Genomic DNA, 9,202 nt, shown 5'->3' with positions numbered 1-9,202 from the left:
TCTTCTTCTACTCTCTTTACCAGTGGATTACAGCCATGCGTTAAGAGTAGCCTTTACCGCTAACTTCTTATGAGACTACACAGTTTATTGGCTCCAAACAGCAGATGGAAAGATGCCTCATTAGCATTTCTTCTTTGTGACATTTCAACGGTTTGCTTAAAATTAGCTTGAATATTGAATGGAAACACGATGTTGGTATCTTTGATGCACTATATTTAAGCAGTGATCAGCCTTTCCTGCTGGTCTGTTATGTTTGTAAGGACCTTAGCCAAGTAGCAGCAGTCGCATTCACATTTCAGGAGTTATTATAGTGTCAGAAAAAGATGAATTAATCTGGACTGTTGCTTTGGGTCAAAGACATTTCACTGGGTAGTTTCCAGAGTTAGCCAGGTCTGAGTCTAAAAAGTCAAACAGGCAAAATGCTTTCAAGGAAAACTGAGTAAAAACAGTTACAACAAATACATTTCGGCAAAATATTTGTCCTTTCAAAAGTCGTTAGAGATCATCTGAGGGAAAGAAGCTGTAAAATGTTGCGCAAAACCACGCCCGCGCCAGCGGCAATTAATGAGTTTCTGATAGACTTTTATTTGTTTCTGTGTGAAAGTTCATAGTCAAGTTGGAGCGCTCCACCCAGTCACATTTACTGATGACTCTCCTCAGGAATGTGATGGAACCCAACAAGGGAAATGAACAACACGCTGACAACTTAATGGCAGAAGACAGATGTTTACATAGTTTGATGCGCGTATCTCTTCATCTTATTGAAGTCGGATGTAACTTATAGGGTTATACAGTACATGCGTCTTATTATCACATTTGTATTATGGTAAATGGTAAATGGACTGGATAGCGCTTTTCTAGTCAACACTACATGTCATCATTGACCCATTTATACACCGATGGCAGGACTATCTAACATTTACTCCCATTAATACACCACAGGAACAGCCTGCGGGAGCAATTTTGGGGTTAAGTGCCCAAGGACACATCGACATGGACTAGCGGAGCCGGGGATCAAAACGCCGATCCTCTGATTGAAGGACGATCCTGTTTAACCACTGAGCCACAGTCGCCCCATTACATTTCTGTACAAGAAGTTGAAGAAGTTTAACGCAACATCCTTGTGTGTCTAATAAATAAACTGCTACTTTGATAACTAACTGGCTCTTAGAATATAAGATGCATCACTTCCTGTTCAGCAAAGATTTTGTTCCCCAGTAAACCAAACAACAATTCTTTAAGCTTAGGAGATGACGAGGAGATGAAATTACAACTGAACGACTTTAAAGTAAACAGTAGAAACATGCTGCTCAAGTAAAGAGTAATTCACCAGGAATTACTCTGCTGTTGTACCTTCCTGGGTTGGTATGCCCCCCCCCCCGTGCCAATGTAGTGGTTTTATTGAGATGACTGAGGACGCACAGGTCCGACATGACATAAGCTTTGCCAGTTCCACTCATCATAATGAAGAGTCTGACACTCTGAACTCGTGACCTCGAGAAAGGCGAGACCGGCCTGCAGAAATGTTGAGATGAGTTGAAAGACAGCTATGCCACCAAGACAGGTGACGTTTTCGTCTGTGCTTCATAAGAGAGGTCAGAGCATGATGCATTCTTGAAAAGATTGTCGCAAGAACTGATAAATTCAACAGATACAAAACAGATTTTGAAGACACATGTCCTGAAAACATGAACCGCTGTCACGTTTTAGCGCTTAGTGGTCGAGTGAGTACTTGTAAAAACAAATTATCAACAGAAACGTGTCCTCAGGAGGGTTCGCAGCAGATCAAAGTACAAATGCAACGTGCCTGACGTGTTTTCAGTTACCCAGATACAGTATGTTAAGGAGCTTAAAACCGGTCAACAACATCTGAGAGCTGAAGTTCTATGAATGTCGTTTAAGGGTGAGGGCTTTTTATCCTCCTGAGAAGGAAAAGTTAATTTATAATAATAATAATATATATGGCCACTATTATCATCTCAAGTTAGTGAGATGATAAGGAGTTAAGATGTTCATATATTTTCTCAATCAATCAAATAATTGGTTCATCACTTCGGACTTGCAGTAGCTCTGGAAGTCATTGAGTAAACTAATTCACCAATGTACTGTAAGAAGAATTCAATAAGATTACAAGCCATTAAATAAGCCGGTGCAGGTTTATCTGATGGTATGACAGATTGATCCTTTTACCTTAAGCCTGGATGTTAGCCAGAATTAACAGCTTTTCTATGATTGACAGTGCTGTCTGGCAGTCACAGATGACAGAAAGAACAGCTGCTACCAACGTCTGTCAAAATCTTTAAAAAAGTGACATTACAGAGCCCTGCTCTTCCTTTTTGTAGCTGAATAAGTCTAGTCGGGAGAAAAACAACAACTTCGGAAACAGCGTGTCTACATGGAGCAAAGTTTTAATGCTAAAGCCAGAGGATAGAATACCAAACATGGCACCACAAATAGGGAAGCTTTAGGTAAACACTTCAATGAATGTCTGCGTGACAGACATTTTAACATCTGTTTTGTCAGACGGATTTAGTACACAAAGGATTTCTCCCTCTGAGACCAAACACAGCGAGAGGTTCTCAGCGTCGGAAACCCGCCTCACATAATAAGCCTTTAGACATAAGACATTAGAGTCCCGAACATGTACACATAACCTCTCATGTCCCACTGAATATCCAATCCCACTGATAACATGAAGTAACATGACAGTCAGGATGTGATAATTGAATGGAGGGTGACAGTTTGCACGTATGTTGACAAAGTAGAAACATACAGTATTTGTCTGGTATTGATGCTACCATCAATCAAACCCAACTATGAACAGTACAGTACATAGAAAAAATATATAATAGTGAAGCAATATACAGGGATGGATGCTAATATTTTGAAGTAAGTGAAAGGAGGAGGTATCATAAGAAATAACTCCTCATTTCAACGGATTTCAACAGTGCTGCATCGCTTGTGGCCATTTCAATAGGAAACGGTACAATCAAACTGATTTTGTTGTTGACCCGTGCTTGCGTTGCATTTAGTTAGCACTGAGTAACACTGTAACCTCATTAAGACACTTCGTCCCCTTCTTATGTAAAACTTGGTGGCCACAGAGAAAAGTTTTGTGGGCCATGGTTAATGTCAAACCCTTTGTATATCTTCAATAATATGTTATACGTAATACCAACATTTTAGAAAATGATTTAGGTAGCAACTAAGGTTGACCAATAACACTCGGTTACCATATAACGTAACATAACTCGATTGAATACCCAGAGGATGGCCCATTACAATATATATTGTACTGTTATTGCAATATATCATCGCATATACCTTGAAAGACGTCATAGTAGCAGCCACCGGTAGTCATTTGCTTTTCGTTTCAACATCTCATCAACATTTGCTCAATGTCAGAATGACGCAGATTGTCCTGACCTGCATTAATAGCAGCATTATCCATTTGTTTCAGTGCCTAAAATGACTGAAAATAATGTTTACTAAAAATGTCTTTGAGTCGTGTGAATCATTTCCCTTGTCATTCAGGACCAAACAAGCTAAACAACACATACACAAACATGTTTCACGTGTTTCACGTCCCATTTCCCACCAATGGACACCTGAACCAAACCATGATCTTCCTCTCATCTTAACCATATAGTCTTTGCCCCCTTATTTCAGCCAAACATGTCACATAAAAGTAATATAAGTCGTATTCATTTCTTTGTGGCTTTGGAAGAAAAGGATAAACTACATGTTTCGTCGTTTACTTTGGAGCATTTTTGAAGTTACTGCTGGGACACTGATGTCTTACAATGAGCGGCTCCTAAGTGAGCAGGTGGTCAGAGAATTCATTGAACCGTCAGTTGTTCACTCATGCACTAAATAGTTGCTGAAAGATGTTTTCTCACTCAGAGGTTCTTAACCTGGTGGTCGCGGCCCTCGGGGGAGGTCACATACGGGTCAAAGGAAAGGTTGTTAAAAAGATGTGTTTTAAAAGTGATGACAATGAAGGAGGGAGAATAGTGTGGCAAAATGAATGGATTTCTCTGTAGCACAGGAAACAGGAAGATGATGGTTGAGAGGTCGTGATGAAGTCTTTGATTCAGAGCCATATCAGCTGTCACACAAGAGAAGAGGAATTGAAAAAGAGTTAAAAACAAATGTGAATAATTAAATGACATAACTCCACGGCCAAAATCATTGCAAAAATAGCTAGAACAGTGGGTCCCTGACCATGACGTGTACTTTAGATCCCAGTCATCGAGTTAGAACCAACAACTCCAGGCTGGGTTCACTACACACGGTGGAGCAGGGGCATATTGACTGCAATCCAACTGACATATCCTTCAGTAAAACCATTATACCTGATGTAAACAATCCGAGGATGTTGGGATGACTGGATAGTATACTCTGCCAGGGTGTGTAGTGCCCGTACCTGCAAGAGGTGTGCAAACAAGCCCTCACTTTGCATGTCAGTGCCAGCTCCTGATCCACGCCTATTCTCCGTAACTGCCAGCATATGAGACACTCATCTAATTGTGTGTGCTTGATTTGGGCTGTGCAGGTCTGGACCAATCTTTTCCCTTTTGTCCATGCCGCCGTGACTTTCTTTCAACACTGCATTTATCTGTCTTGTTTTGTTTTTTAACTCTCTCTGGGAGAGAGCATTCAGGAGCAAATTGTGCAGGAAAAACACTTGAAAGTTGTTGCTCAACAAAATCTTGTAACGATGCTGCTTCTGAACGCGACAGGCCTTTTCTACGGGGTCCATCGGAATCAGCTATGTGAAAACACCCTTGATGAACTCAAATTTGCTTTCACTGATGACGCAGGACAAGGAGGGCTATTGTAGAGCCTTTTGTTGTGTTGAGTGAGTGATTTCTGTCCAGCTCTTGGGCAGATTAACAGACAGGGCATATGGAACAAGGCTCCCAGGATATTTATGTACGCTAAAGAGGCATGTCAGGAATGTGGACATGGCAGATGACCTGCATATATCTCCAAATACGGCCGGCTGACAGTTGTTTATTGCTGCTTTGCTCGAGTCAGTTTGTTTGTTTACCGCGGGGAATGTGTGTGGAGCCGTAAAGGACTACCACTGTTTGAAATTCCACAAAAATGATGTCTATGGTAACAAAGAAATCGTGTTTTGAAATTGCAACACATGAGACGTGTGTGTGTGTGTGTGTGTGTGTGTGTGTGTTTGGATGGAGTGGGATGCATCATATGCTTACCTAAAAAGTTTGAGAATGTAATATATGAAAAAATATGTTCTAGTAAATAAAAACTGAAATCAAATTCTTTCTTGCCTATTATTTTGGAATTATCTCTTATGGTAATAAAGAAGAGACTTAACACAAGAAAGATGTGCTAACATGAAATATGTGGAGTTGTGAAAAAAAGAATTTGAATGTATTTAGACTAGATGTATCTAAATATGTGGCCTCAACTGTACAGTAAATACTTTGTTGGTTGACTTGACTCATTTGTAGCCACACTTAGCGGCATGGCTCTAAGGATGGTGACGTTGGTCTGTCTCTTGTTCGGTCCACCACTTTTCTTCCTGACTGAAATATCTCATCAGATATTTTATACAGATATGTATGATCCCAAGAAGATGAGTCCTAATGACTTTTGTGGTCCCCTGTCTTTTCCCTTAGCACCAACAGTGGGTTTTTAGTGGAGTATCTCACAAGCTATTAGACAGATTTCAATGAAATTTGGTGCAGATATTGGTGATATTAGCATGCTAACCGGCTATACTAAGATGGGGAACATTATGCCCGCTATACATCCAACGCTAGGTTTGTCACAGGGCGCCTGCTAACATGCTAGTGTTAGCATTTAGCTCAAAGCACTGTGTCTAAGTACAGCATCATGGATCTGCGTAGCATAGTCTTGTTAAAAAAAACAGCATCTCCTTCTTGAAGATAGATTTGATACGGGAAATAATTAGGCAATGAGTGAAATCAATAAGGATTGCGGATTCACAACATTACTGCACTTCATTAAAAAAACATGTCCCTAATATTTAATGAATTCAGTGTATATTGAAGCAAAATGACATGTTTAAAAGTTCCCACACTGCGGCCAGAGTAACCACGCTGTTACAAGCATTTTGTTTTAGCAGTAAACAGCTGGTCAACAGCTGTGACATTGGTAATGGTCAAGACAGGCCTCTCTATCAGTTCGCCAAATTTGGGGAAAACATTTTCACTGAAAGCCCCATTAGAATTAAATAGATTCAGCAGTTACGCTCTCAGCAGCAATTACATCAGATGATTCAGAACACCCAAACGTCTTTTTTCTCCAACCCGCCGAGCTCAGGAATGCAAATTACATTGTCCATGGAAGTCCATGAAAAGAAGCTGGCACACCGTGACCTCCTAATAGGCTGAAGATGGAACTGGATCCAGTGTACATTCCTAGACACTATTAGATATTTAGAAATCACTGAGTGGCTAAGCCTGTAGCAACCAGTGTCTTTTCCCCACTAATGGTCCAGGCTCGGGCCCAGCAATGTCATGGGTGAACACTCCAATGAGTAGTTTATTAGGAACCAGTGGGAGCAGGGAGGGGGCACAATGAAAGAGACGCTCAGGTGGTCATCTGTGGGTCTACATCGCCGGAAAATGGATTTTGAGCGCAAGAATGCATCAGATCTAATTGCATTGGTCCCACATGGTCCGAAAGTGCAGGAAACGGTCACGTCATTGTTCAGAATTATAAACCGAAACATACCAAAAAGTGACTTGCAACAGAAAGTGTTTTTGCATTAAGTAGCTAGTGCAAAGTTTTTCCTGCTGACAAGTGAATGTATATGGGCATAATTTGGCCATTGAAGCTCTTTGTTTGTGTGCTTTGTGCTGGTTAATTGCCGTAAAGAAGCAGAGGGTTGGAGCTGTATGTGTGTGTGTGTGTGTGTGTGTGTGTGTGTGTGTGTCTGTCTGGGTGTCTGGGTGTTGTGCACGGAGAAATAGCACCAGTAATCTCCCATGGGGGTGTGTGAACTCAGGAGTCTCACCCAGCTGAACAACACACACTTCAGCACCAGTGTACATCACGTCATGTCTCGGATCACTCCTCTGTCGGGCTCATTAATTGATGTATGTTAAATGTCAGACATAGGAAAGAGTTTACCCTCACGATCACACAATGTTTGTCTTCCCACTACCAACCCAAAATCCAGAGACACAATAATAGAAAATGCAAATAATAACATTTGAGGAACTGGAAAGTTGATATATAAGTTCTCCTGAAAGAAAAAAAAGCCCCCTCTACCAAAATAATTTACTTTTAATCCTGCTCTGCCCCGACACAGGATATCTGCTCTCTGAAGATGGAGCTGGGAAGAGTAAATGCTGTAAATATGAGCCGCTGACTGGGGAAAATTCCCCATGTCTTCTCAAGCTTAATTGCGAGTCGGGCATGGGAATTACTTCAGGGGGCGAAGATCTCTACCGGCTGTGGTCTCAGATTGTAGAAGTGTGACAACACAAGCGCAATTGTGAGAGTTCAGGGAGAGAATTAGGACGTTGAAAAAATTCCTTACGAGAATATTATTGCCACAAAGGAGTGGCCGCTGTGGAAAAACAAGAACACCGTCAGCTTATTCTCTCTCTTATAAACCAGTGACATGTCGATCGTCGACCATTTCTTGCCATCTATCAAGGAGCTAACCGCAATACTGTCAATCATTCATTTGTGTTTTTCCCAAGAAAGTACGACACAACTTCAAGTGTAAGTCAAGCCCACCAGGTGACTGGAGGGCTTGAGGGAATCTGACTTTAACATCTGACAACAACATCTTTCTGTCAACGCTGACAATAAAACTCACACATTTCAACATCTATATACCAAACGCTTGAATCATCAGCTTTCTGATGCCAATTACTCAAGAGCAGGCCTGGGTCAGGTCCAGTCATGATGGTCCTCCCCCGTCAGTGTTTCTCCAATTTGGTCCTCTTCTTGTTTCACTTCTACTCTCTTTGTTTCTCCTACTTTCCTTATGTATCCTCTCATCTCTTTGCTTCTCCTGTCCTCTCCTCATTCCTCCTCCTTCCTTGTTTTTCATTTCCTCAGTTTCTCCACTCCTTATCTTGTTTTAAAATCTCTTCATCTTGATTCTCCCATCTTTTCCTCTCCTCATTACTCCTCTACTTTCCTTCTTTCTTCCTTCCTCGTATCTAATTTTCTTCCTTTCTTGTTCCTCCTCTCATCTTCTCTTCTCATCTCCCCAGTTTATCCTTCTCTTATTTCCTTGTCTCTCCACTCTTCCATTCCACTTCTCCTCTCCTCCTTTTGGTCATGTAGCAAAAACAGGAAAGAAAGGTAAAGAGAAGAAGATGCGTGGCATGCATGCTCACATACACCGGCAGGCTTTAGTGAATGCGTGTGGCAGACTGGCAGCATGTGCGTACAACTTTCTCCTTGATCCTTTTATTTAGATTTTCTCTGGCCAAAAACAGCAGCACATTCTTTTCCTGAGCATGTGCATTCTTCTTCGCAGGCTGAGCTTATACTACATAACAACCCAACACCAACAAGAGTCTTGAAAGAGCTTAAACAAACTCCCAAATTGTGCATCACTCAAACACGACTCGGCCCATTTGCTCTCTCAGGTTGACGCCTCCCAACCTGACAGAAAAACTGTATCGTTTCATATTTGTATGTTACACTACAGACAACTGTCCGGGCACCTGAGGCATTGACAGTGTATATTCCACAGGCTGAGATAAGCTACCTACAGTCTCCATCAAGGGACCCGATCGGAGACGGAGACTCTCAGGCACCAAGGGAGTCAGCTCAGCTCTGACCTCAGGACCCCTCAGGGTAGAGCTTCCACCCACAGACGTCTAAACCAGCTCGCAGGGATCACATCCACCGGTATACATTTCTGTTCAACTCAACCTGTTGCATTATATGTAAAGTGATGTGTCTTATGCATCAAGACTAACTAATCCAACAGATTCGATTAAAAATTCCACCACACCAAAGCATATCAGGGCCATTTGCATCCTGATTGAAAAGTGGACAAGAGAATAAAGTGACAGAAATGAATGCAACTGCAAGAGAACCACAGCGTGACTGCTATTGGCTTCATATTGTGTAAAAATTGACTAACATTTTCCCAATGCTTCGTGGGAAAGCACTAAAGAGAAATACTTTGGAAATAAATCACCATCTAGTAAATTCTCCCTGTATACCATAA

The sequence above is a fragment of the Anarrhichthys ocellatus genome, unplaced genomic scaffold, assembly GCF_004355925.1.
Source record: "Anarrhichthys ocellatus isolate YVR2014 unplaced genomic scaffold, GSC_Weel_1.0 scaffold25, whole genome shotgun sequence".
NCBI classification, from domain to species: domain Eukaryota; kingdom Metazoa; phylum Chordata; class Actinopteri; order Perciformes; family Anarhichadidae; genus Anarrhichthys; species Anarrhichthys ocellatus.
The sequence above is the reverse complement of the archived record's forward strand: the minus strand, read 5'-3'. Positions refer to the sequence as shown.